Source organism: Larimichthys crocea, chromosome X (genome assembly GCF_000972845.2).
Source record: "Larimichthys crocea isolate SSNF chromosome X, L_crocea_2.0, whole genome shotgun sequence".
NCBI classification, from domain to species: domain Eukaryota; kingdom Metazoa; phylum Chordata; class Actinopteri; family Sciaenidae; genus Larimichthys; species Larimichthys crocea.
In genome coordinates, this window is record NC_040020.1 from 21,976,291 (window position 1) to 21,988,714 (window position 12,424).

The 12,424-nt window shown below is 38.7% G+C and overlaps 1 protein-coding gene across 1 annotated transcript in view; it reads left to right on the forward strand.

Annotated features, from left to right (window-relative positions):
* Nucleotides 1–809: 809 nt before the first annotated feature.
* The window catches only part of mgat4c (mgat4 family member C), a 97,737-nt gene continuing 86,122 nt past the window's right edge, over nt 810–12,424 (forward strand). The window contains exon 1 of the mRNA XM_019262374.2: nt 810–1,545. The gene's annotated coding sequence lies outside the window, so the exon portion shown is untranslated. The remainder of the gene's footprint in view (nt 1,546–12,424) is intronic.

Consider the following 12,424-nt stretch of genomic DNA (forward strand, 5'->3'; position numbering starts at 1 on the left):
CACAGATGATCATTATCTGACTTTGCAGTTTGCCTCAGCTCTGCAGTGCGCTTTAGCCTCATTCAACTCATTGTTTTGTTGTTCACGGCCCACAGATTTACTGTTTTGTTTCACAGCTCTCATGCAGGTTTAAGCAAAAATAGATGAGAGCAGCAAAGCACTTATAAGAAATGGCCTTTTTTCAGCATGTGAATTATGAGACATTAATGGATCATTATTAAGAATGCATTAATGTGTCTACAGCCCTTTGATGCTGTGCAGCAGGTGGAGTGATTTTATCTACTTTAATATCACGTTGGCTAATTGAATTTCTAACAATGCACCACATTACAGTTTGTGTGAGAAATCTATCTGCAAAGCAGGCTATACCTGGCAACTATGCTACAAACAAACATTCATTATCTTTTACAGCTAGTTTGGTATCACCTTTATCACCATCTTTCATTTTAGGCTCATTGAAATAGAAGAAAATCACTTTCTCACAAAAAAAATAAGAACTAAAAGAGGAAAGGACATGGCGTCTTAATCTGAGGTCCAGGGTCTTGGTGAGGTTTCTAAAAGGTCTCTGTAAAAATAGAGGTTGGTTCAATTTCACCCTCCCTGTTATCTTTCCTTCGACAGTACAGGAAAGGCAACAAAACCCTTTGAAAGGCTCCATGAGATGAAACCTCTATTAAGTCCTCCAGACCTCTATTAGGTCCGGATTGATTTTTTTTTTTTTTTTGTCATAAAAGTTTGGGCAGCTGTGCTTTAACTTTTCAAAATTTATCAGTGACTCCCTCTAACCCCAAAGCACCCTAAAACATCTACAGGCTTTCTACACTAATTGTTTATTTTCCTGCTCAGAGGATGGTGGCCTTGGACAAACGTGCACCCCTCTTAGAGCAGAAATGGGCTTCCCTAAAATCGTCTCAGCACCCCTGGATTTGAGGGTTGCAGCCTTTTGAGCCAAGCTCATCTTCGGTTGTATTTTAAATAGGGTACACTTTGTCTTGTGATGACAGGTGAATCCTGGGATCTGACCATCCGTGCCACGCATGCACCGCTGGAGCGCACGAATCCAGTCGCACCGCCCTCCTGTACGCCTGCTGCCGGGAGGAGCGGAGGAGAGAACAGACCGTAGCGCAACATCAAGAGTCACGGTACCTTAGGGATGTGGCAGCAATTTCGACAGCTCAAGATGCCCCGTGAAATTCTCAAAGTTTGTCTTTTATGAGAGCTGAGAGCAAAAAGAATAAATCAGAACGCGAGAGAGAGAGAGAGAGAGAGAGAGAGAGAGAGAGAGAGAGAGAGGAGGCAGGGAGAAACAAAAGCCGCGCGGAGGAGCATCAGCCTGCTGCAGACATTTCCAGCCCGCCTGCACGGGCTCTGTCACTCGGGATCGCGAAGCGCGTCGGAGCTGATGTCCGAGCTGATCTAACCATCAGGAGACAAGAGAGAGAGAGAGACAGGAGGAGAGACAGAAAGCTGCTCCACTTGTTCAGATAACCCTCCCCCCCAGTTGAAAGCTGCGTTTGGACCCCCGCAGTGTGCGCTGACGCGGAGGTGAGTGCAGAGGTGATGTTTCTGTGATGTTGAGCTGATGGTTTGTTGAGGGACGCGCAGGTAAGGCCACGTGGTTGGACTGATAACTATAGCAGCACTATCTCTCTTGTTCTTACCGAGCTCTGCACAGTGTTTGAACGTGTGTCTGTATGTGTGTGTGTGTGTGTGTGTCAGATGGAGCCCAAGTCACAACTTTGAGGGAGGCTGTAATGTGCAAACTGCACAGGCGTCAGGGCATGTGGGGGGGCTGTGTGTGTGATAACATCAGAAGTGTAATAAGTCACACATCCAATTTCCATCCAATCCTGCAACCATAAGCAAAATCATAGGGAAGAGTCTAGATCTTTAACTAAGTCTTTAGGAAGGTTATTGCTCCATTGAAGGGACTGAGACAGCAGGGGGCTGTGCTTATCTAAACCAGACCTTTGCCTAATCCATCACAGCCAGATTAATACATGTGACACACTGCATGAGGCCACGCTTTCAAACTAAGTGATATGACTTTATTAGTATATCATAGCCTCGTAGAACCAACACCATACATGTTTATATGCAGTGAACAAGTGCTGAAACTGATGATTTGACTAGAAAACAGGACAGAAAATGAAAAGTGTGTGAATTCATTCACTGTACAAATGTAACAATTTGCTGCCTTTCTCTGTTTAATGTCATTATAAAATGGATACTTTAGATTTTGGATTGTTCATTGATCACTCTTGTGTTTTAAAAGACCGATCAGCACATTTCTAATTGAAGATACATTCATGGGTTAACCAGTAATGAAAAGTTGGCCCCTCCAAAAATATCAGAATTTGCCTCTGGGGCTGATCCTTTAAACTGTAAACAGCTTCTTTTCAAACTGTGATATCCGCAGTATGAAAAAATATGAAAAGAACACCTGAAATGTTTTTACTTTCTGAACGTTGATTTGAAATTTAAACTGCAACACATCACTAAAGGCAGGCATTGTCCTTAAAGTCGCCAAAGAATTGCATCATCTGCCACAGCCGCTCGTGTACTGCGGTGCCAATGACAGCTCCATGGCTCATCTGAAAGGCCTGTAGCAAAACAGCAGCTCATTACAAGTGCAGCGGCTCGGGCTTCCTCTGGCAGGAGGCTGCTGGCTCATTAGGGGTCACCGATGGGCGAGTCTCCCACTATGAGCTTCGGCTTGTTACCAGAGCGCTCTGTGAAACCACTATTAATTGGAATGAATTCATTTTCACTGACAAATTGAAAAGAGGTACACAAGTCAGTAAAATAAAAAATAAATCGTGTTTGGATTGTGGAAAACTGCTGATGGTTGTATGAACATCTATCTCTAATCTCTAATTAGACAGACCGCTCCTCCACAACGGCATGTTGAAACCCCACAACATCGAACTGTCTTTAAGAAACACATTTATGCTTACAGTTGTATTATCTGTCTGCCAATGATCTCAGTGTTTTCCTTAAAGAATTACGAGGAAAGAAAATCATTCTTAAACAATGCATAATATTGTCATCCATCACAAAAATAGGCACCAGGGTTCTGTGGAAAGAAAATAAACCTTCTCCTGCTAGATTGTCATCCATATTTGGATTTATTTGTTTAATTAAAATTAATGACAGGAGTCAGTTTTGAACTTGATGAAAAGACAAATGATAGATTTTCATTGATAGAGATTCAATAGTAGAAATATTGTCAATAATAATTAAATAATTATATGTTTTGCTATCACACCAAACTGACATTAAAAGGTATCTTATTGTAGAAGCCCAGAATTATATTTTTTATTATCAAGCAGGTAAAGGTGCTTTAAAAGTATCAGAACATTCCACAAAGAAATGCACAGAGCCCGTATTCAGAAACAGTACTTCTATACCATCAGGACTTATGTAAGGTTGTTATGTCATATTACAGACCTCTGACCTAAGCCCACATGGACCCATTGTCTGAGTAGTACCGGTTAGTGCTTGAGCTTCAAGCGTGAAAAAAGAAATGTAAAACTATATTGAGATGGTTTTTGGTATTTAATACCACAAATATATGTTCTCACATTTTGAGAGTGCAATACTGGATTTTTGGTGATGCCGTTGTATATTATTTGTAAATACACGTTTATTTGCAATGATCCCTCAAATGTGGTTTTCAAGAACTTGTGACGAATATATGTAATGTGGGCTGGATATTTGACAATAAACTTTCCACAAAGACATTGGCGCTCTAAACTTCACTGGGGATTTAATAATTTTAAATAACTATAATTGAAAAAGAAACACACACACACAAGCAGAACATAATTAATAGGTCTGAATCAGCCTACCCCAAACATGTTTGCCTACAATATATTCTCTAAAAAAGTTAATATCAGACGACCAAGACCAATATCTGTTAAACTTTAAATGTAACGCCATAAAACGTTGAAGTATGGAACCTTTCATCTTTAAGCTTTAAAGAGGTTGAGGTCTCTCCGAGCTTTGATAAAGATGCAATCCCTCACTGGCTTCCCATCCGTGACACGGCCAACTAAGTTCATTGAAACACAAGATGAAGGTCCTGAAGGTTACTGGTCATTCAACACCAGTTGTCAGCAGTAACTGGACTATATGTTTACCCACCGGTTTATTTTTATATTGAGCCAAAATAGAAAAGATTGCTATCACATGTGTATACATTGTTGTGGAGTTATTCCCTTGTTCTAAACACAACAAAATATAACAACAGAATGTTGGCTATGTGTATGTTAAAACCATGAATACATCTTTAACATGTGAAATGTATGATTGAATATTATAGGTGGTTTACAAACACTCAGATATAAATTCCATGTTTCAGAAAAGACAGCCAGTCCTACAAAAAAACAGACCAGGTGCATAAAAGACAGTGGAGTGGAGAAAAGGGCTGCACCTGAGGCATGACTCTGGTGGACTTTGACACACTGACTTGAATCCAATTGCAGTATTTGCACTCTTTGGACATAAGAGGTTACGCTGTGCTGTATAGCGGTGGTAATACTGAACAGATCCCAGCTGTGAATGTTAGTTGTGAATGGAGCTATGCTGGTGCCGAAAAAGGGCCTGTGTACTTAATCTTTCCCAGCTAAAAATGACTAGACTTTTAAATAAAATGAGCCCTACTTTTTGTATTCATCTATACTGTACAAGTCATTTAAAGAAAGTCATTTTTCTCCAAAGAAAAGAGAGGCTTCCATTGACCTGGTGTGCTCAGGCAGAACGTAAACCTAAAAAGCTCTAATCCTTCAAACTTTCTGAATGAAATTACATTCAGGCTTTTTTCTGTTGCCTTACAGTTAACACAGACGTTTTATGCAGACAAGATGGAAATATCTATCCTCGGAAGGCATTTGTTCCAAAATCTTATTTATCTTTCAAACTTTGTCAGCAGAGTTTTATAACTTTACTTATAACTTAATCCAAAAAGAGTTTTCTGGGATCAGTTTCACAGGTATATATTTAGTCATGGAAAGTACACTTTAAAATGTGAATGAAACAATATTTCCTTATCAGCACTTTCTTGTCAGCTCTTTTCAGGAAAAATGTGAAATTAAGACTCCAATTGAATTTCCTTTCACACTTCTCTGAGTTGAACTTTTAGCTGCTTAGAAACACTGATGATTGCAACAGCATCCACTCAGGTAGTCCAGACATCCACTCACTTGATTTTTTCCGTGAAAGGTTAGACAAATGCCAGAAATAATTGTCGGTCTGCCTCTTGACCGTACTCTTCCCCCCAGTGTCTTACCATGTTGATTGTCTAAGGTGGTGCAGGTCATGAATGTCTGTGCAGCTGGAATCTATTGGGCAGCCACCGAGCTTTGCTGTGACATGCAGGATGTGAGGCGTAAGCGTTGGAGAACGAAGGCCGCTTCAGTGATCTGACCTCCGGTGTATGTTCAGCCGCTGTGAGGAGAAATCTTAATGCCAGCACTGACTGAATGACTGAGTTACTGACTGACTTTCTGCCCGGCTGAATGACTGAGAGAGTGGACCGTACTTACAGCGTGCTTGGCACCGTTGCCAAGTTTATCCGGGGAAGGAGTTGAAACACTCCAGGCATAAATCCAGACTGTATATTCATACACTCGGAGATGCATTGATGTTGCTGTCAAGTGCTTAGCTGGTTCAGTGAGCATCGTGATGCTAAGCTTGAATATCATGTTTATTAAGAGAACAGAGAGAAGGGGTCTCAGGCTTTGGGTATAATATTCACTCCCATATGCTCGACATAATGTTTGCTTCTACTTCAAGAAGACAACCAGTTGTAGTCAGGCACCCAGTATGTTTTCATCAAGTTCACCTTGAATGCCAGCATCTGTTCTAAAAGTTTGTGCAGTTACTTTTATAACAGGAACTGAAGTGATCCTGAGAACAGAAACTCATCACTAGTTAATTCAGTCTGTAGGACAATAATGTATTTGCAATTTGCAGACTGCAGTGGATTCATTTTCTTCCAATTTTATCTCCATTTTCACTTAAGTGAGTCATTTACAATCTAAGGTGCATTACTAACCTATAAATGTAATCAGCTACTGAGAGCAGCCAACAACTCCAATCAAACCCTGGAGATATTTTCACTTTGTCCTTACAGACAGCAAAAGTCTTTGTTTGTCTTCTTTTGTTATGTATTCAATTGTCAAACTTTCTACACATTATGTACTTAGTTATTGAGTTACTGAGACAGGGTGTAATAAAAGTTAAAATTCTCATCTGTTTATTGTATTAAAATAAATAAGCATTATCATTTTATTTTTTTTAATTATTGTCTTTACCAGGAAAGACATTAGTACAATTTCTTATTTACAGTGACGGCCTGGCAGGTGTGAGAAGATGAAAGTGACAAAATAATTAAAACAAACAGAACTAAAACATGTATGATCAAACTTCATATGTGCGTTCAAGCAGTACTGGATTTAGAGGTCTTTACTTTGATGGGAGAAAACTGCGTATATTGTACTGTATTGTATTATACCAATTCTGGCCGCAATTACTGAACTAAATAAGTGTAAAATGTGTTTTAATGACAAGTATGCAGAGGGGGAACAAGAACACAAGCGCACATAAAAGCAGCCCATAAACCGTGATACAGAAAAATAATTCAAACACTGGTCTGCAGCACTGACTTTAAAGCTTTCAAGTACTGAAATCTGTAATCAAATGTCTAATAAATAATCAAATAAGTCAACAATTTAAAAAATCTGAAACACTATACAGATTTATACAATACTATATTTACTATAGCCCAGAGAGTGGTGGTAGCTACAAGTCACCTGTAACGTGACCTACCAATCAGTCAAAGCAGCCACGCTGTTAATTATGCATAAACTTATCCTTTAATATACTTTGAACAGGTGAGTTCCATGAAAATTCACCCTCAGTACAATTGTTGAACAGTTGACCTTTGACAGCCTATTGATCTTGAAGTCTAGTCTATATATATATATATATATATATATATATTAGGGCTGTCAATCAATTAAAAAAAATTAACTAATTAATCGCAAAAATGTCTGTAATTAATTGCGATTAATCGCGATTAATCTATCAATAAATGTATCAATAAATTAAATGCATTTTTCTGAGACTGAAGCTTATAATGAATATTTATTTATGTAAAATGATCAAATTAATGTAGAATAAACACAGAGAAAGTATATTTAAATTCATTCATTTTATTGGCTTACGGTGCACATATGCACAGTGCAAACAGAAAAAAGCCGGAATGAGGAAATATACTGACGAGTGCCACACTCCTGTAGTGTAGACTGGGTGTTTTGCTTTGAGGTGATATGTTAAAGTCGTGTTACTTCTGTGGAATTTAAATTCAGCTTTGCAAACTGTGCAAATTACCTTGTTTTTGTACAAGGAGTCGTTGGGCAACTTTTTAAAATGAAATGTTCCCCCTAAAAGTCCGTCCTTATCCATCTTTCCGCCATAGACTCTCCTTTAGTTAGGATAGATCATAGACATATACATAGACTCTCCTTTAGTTAGGATAGATCATAGACATATACATAGACTCTCCTTTAGTTAGGATAGATCATAGACATATATACATAGACCCTCCTTTAGTTAGGATTTGCCCATAAACTAATACAAGCAGGGCCGGTTTTAGCTATGGGCAATGTGGGCGACCGCCCAGGGCGCAGTCTCCGTGAGGGCTTTAAGTTAATGCCTCTTATACACCCATTCACACACACACTAATATATCTGGGAAACAAAGCTCTACTTTGCCACATCCAAAATGGCGGCCGCCACCGGAAGTAAACAAAACCGCGTTAATTGCGTTAATTTTTTTTAACGCGTTAATTCTTTAAAATTAATCGACAAAATTAACGCGTTAATTTTGACAGCACTAATATATATATATATATATATATATATATATAGTCTCAGATGCTGCCTTAAATGGTGCCTTAAATGGTGTCTTGACCCTTAAACATGGAGAGAAAAGCAGATACAGAAAATGTATGAGCCTGAAGCAGGATCATGAACAAAATGAATTTAAAAAAAACACAAGCTGATATAAAATAATGTGGTATTTTGATTTCACATTCCTGTACCACAACACAATTTAACAAAAGAAAAACGTATGGCAGCAGATTGTTGGTGGTATTTCAGTCCACCGCACCTCCCCTCATGATCTACGGTTTAACAATTCCCTTTTTACCCACAGTGTTTGATTGACTCTACATTTGACTTCCTCTGAGAGAGTTTCAAAACTGTATTCACAACACTTTTTTAGGGAATATTCTTTATACCAAAAACTCAAAGGGACGAGTTTTAGCGTTCTTCCAATGCTTCGCATACTGTATGTGTGAACCTTGTGTGTTGTGAAGGCTTTAGTTTCCAGCTGACAGAGAGCAGATTGTAGGCCATTCATAGAGTGATTTATTCCACACTGAATAGTTCATTCACATTATAGAACTGAATGTATTATTAAGAGTAGTTGCCTTTTTCTCTTACTTTTATGCAGTGGTGTGGCGCAGGTATACAGAGTATACCTACTTATCTTTCACTTATCTTTCAGTAGTGTTCTACTTCCCTGGGATGGCAAAGGCATGACATAGATGTCCAATTTTCACATGTGGATGGAGGAAGGAATAAGGAATACTCAAGAAGTTGTCTCACCATCTGTGGGTCAGTATTTATAAGTTTAGTGACAATGTGCAAATAGTACTGGCCCATTTTTGGGTGAGCAAGAGTAGTCTTTATGTCACCACTTATCCTTAAAAAATTCCCCAAAAATGCAAATATACCCACTTCTCCAGGCACCATGACACCGCTGCCTTTAACGTCAATTATTCAATCTCTATGTCAGAGCATGGAGAGCAAACAAACAAACGTTGTGTTGCTTTCACCAACACTTACAGTATAGTCTTACATAAGCTTAGCTGGGCTAGTAAAGGTGAAGGATGTTCTGAAAAAACGTGGCTCACAAAACCCAAACTCAACAGATCTCATAACAGTGTTTTGACTTTGGTAAAGTTTTCAGGCAGCCCAAATATTGTCCACCTGTAGTTTATTATCGTTTTTTACAGGTAATATCATATAGATCACACTGCAGTAGTCTGATGAAAGTCATTTTTTTCCTCCACACTAAACCTCAAACTCGTATTCAAGACAGAAAGAGAGAGAGAGCTGCCCAGAGCAGTAAAAGGGTTCAAATAAGAACACTCCATAACGGGAAAAGTTGCCTATATAGCAACATTAGGTCTACTTGTGTTTTGAAGTGGAACGATCTTACACTTACTGAAGTGCCTGCTTCATCTTGGCCATTTTCCCTCAGCCTTCTCCCTCGGCTGCTCATTTAGCATAATGTGACTTTCTACCCATTAGTAGACAAGAAGGTTTGTTCTCACACGGTCTACTGCTGAGGTCAGCCCCACAAAGACTTCTGTTCTCAAGTGTTGTGTTTTTTTTTTTTGTGCGGAATACACTCATTAATAAATAACTTGTTGCTTGTTGCTGTGCAGTCTTGTGACCCAGCATAGCTCATTGGATGAAGCATTGCACCAACACTGTCAGAGTCCGTTTTCCCCCCAAAGAACAAAAAAAAAAGACATATTTTTCTGTGAGTCAGTGTTGTTTACCCATGTAGACAGTTTTGGTTTAATGTGCCGAGGTTTTGAGATATCCGTCTCTGACATCTCTGCTTTCAGCCAAATACAATGGTGACGACAGTGACAGTTTTCATTTGAGATACTTTCCACCACAGAAATAGTCCCTGAAAGCTGTTAACCAATGAGTTTTAAGCTTTGAGGAGCACAAACAGAAAGTCCTTTCTTCTCCATTGTGTTGTGGAGACATTTCAGAGAATACCTCAAAATCCTGGCAGATAAAAGTAATTTGGCCTGTAAGTGAAACATTAGAGGTCTCTCTCTAGCTGATATCACAGCTCAATGTATCTGCCAATAGGTTTTGCTGATCCAAAACCCGATTTCAAAATCTTTTTACCACACTGTGGAATTTATTGGGATCATTTTTATATGAGGCAATGCGAGTGTGTGGTTCTGAAAGGTGTTTTGCTCTGTGCTCTGAAGGATCATTGAGCAGAATTTTGGAACATCTAGCAGTGTAATTACTGATTGCAAACTCCCCTTTATCTGGAGCCAGTGTTTGTCCTGTATGGGCTACTATAGAAACACGATGATGGACTCTCTGGAAAAGGACCCACAGATATGAAAAGGCACCAAACACGTATCTTTTCTTATTTTCAGGTGAATGTACAGCATGGAAAACATATACAAGCATACTGTATTCGATTTCTGCCATATTCTGTAAAAACGGTCAGCTAAATTTTACACACTGGATCTTAAAAACAATACTCTGCTGAACCTGTATGTTTATATATTTATTTTTATCATACCTGTATCATACCATATGGAAGTCTGAGCTTTTATATACAGTACATTAGAGTTGTACGAGTCTCCTTGTCAGTAATTTGGTCTGTAGAGATGATAATGGGAGCTAATGGATTGCTAGACAGCAGCACCAAAGTGCCAAAGAATCAAAGGAGTGAATTCTCTCATGAAATATGCATCAATGACAGTGAAATAAAGACCAAAGGCAAGCTGTTTGTTTGGAGAATAGGGTGGAGGGCTGGCTGAAATAGGCTGCATAAGCATGCCATATTGCCATTTCTTTTTTTTTCTTTTTTTTTACACTCACACCAGCTGTTGATGAAGGTGCGAGGCAGCTTTGATCAGAGAGAGGAGGTGTGCTAAGGTTGATGTTACAGATGTGGACCTAAAGGTGACTGAGGCTGCCTGCTTGCTGGATTTTATTTTTTATGAAGGATTTTTTTTTTTTCTGATGCTCCTGTTTGAAAGTTAAACCAGAGGTTTGTCTTCAGAATGTGCCCTCACCAGATTAGACACTTTTGATTGTCCAAAAAAGGTTTTAATTATTACAGGCTGACTCATTCTTTTAATAATCTGATCTCATGATTTGTATACAAACCTCACCCATATATTCAGGTGTAGACTGTAGAACAGCAGAGTGCCCCACAAAGCAGTACATCAAACTCTAACAGACTCCAGTAAACAATGAAACCTTCATGAATAATTGCTTCCAATTGTTCCCCCCTGATGGAGTCACCAGTATTACCAATAAACGGCTGAATATGAGGCTGTCTGTGCTGATATTTACTCCCGCTGCAGTCCCGCAGTTAACAGCTCTCAGTGAGCCGTTAAATTCTGCTCACTTACAACTCAGATTGACAAAAGTGCAAACTCTGAAACTCAGCATTTGTACAAGGAGCCCTGGGAAGAAAAATTCAAATAGCACAGTTGATGCACCTGCGACTGAAGTTGCTCATTGTCGTCACTAATTTATCACTGGAATTTCAGGCAACACAGGTGCTCAGACAGTACGGTTCTGAAGATTATTGCTGCAGAAGCTGATTCACTGGATACCTGGAGCTCAGTCACAGAACACTTTAAATAGTTCAAGTTAGGAACTATTTTCAGAAGGTTGCCTGAATTTATAATAATTTGACACATGCATAAAGCACAGTTTGAACTGTAGCTATTGTTTGCATCGCAATTATCCACAGGGAAGCATAAGATTTTTGCATATAACCACTGAGATTGTCTTTGCTAAATTCTAATTAGTTAATTAGTACCTATAGATACAACCTTTCATTTAGATAAAGAAGAACGTCCTATTTATTCATTAATACTATATATAAGTTTGGAATGTGCGCAATGTTGTTCTGGTGAAACAGTAATAATATGTGAGCTGCAAAGAAATGTAAATATTTCTCACATACACATTTACCAATGCGTGTGTGTCTATGAGAAGACGTTAAATCTGAACCCTACAGTCACAGCAGATTGTATTTGTTTTATAACTTATGTTTTGTCTCATTTATTATATATTATGTATGTCTATATATATATAGAGTATATAGCTATATATCATATAATTATCTATCTATATATATATATATATATATATATATTGTAATATATAGACATACATAATATACCCCACAGGCACCCAGTGATATGTAATCACTGCGTGCCTGTGGGGAGGCTCAGTCAAAGTCTGAAACACTGAGTTTGATGTGCAGAAAATGACAGCGGTGTTTGCTCGAGTGCCATATGGCAAGAGATCTACCACCTACTGTGACTGCAGCCTGCAGAACAGCATCAACTCGCTGCTGTCTGTCGACCAAAAAACATCGCTCTTCTGTGATATTACAAAGACAGTTTTGATTGAATAAGTTTTCACAGATTCCGAGCATCAAAACTGCTTTTAGGATTTGGACTGTCTGTAGCATGAAAGTACATGCTGTATCTAACGTTTGGAAGGTTGTTTTAAAGATCCAGTGACTCTGAAGTTTCAAGCTTTAGGAACTCAGACTCAAGCCAAA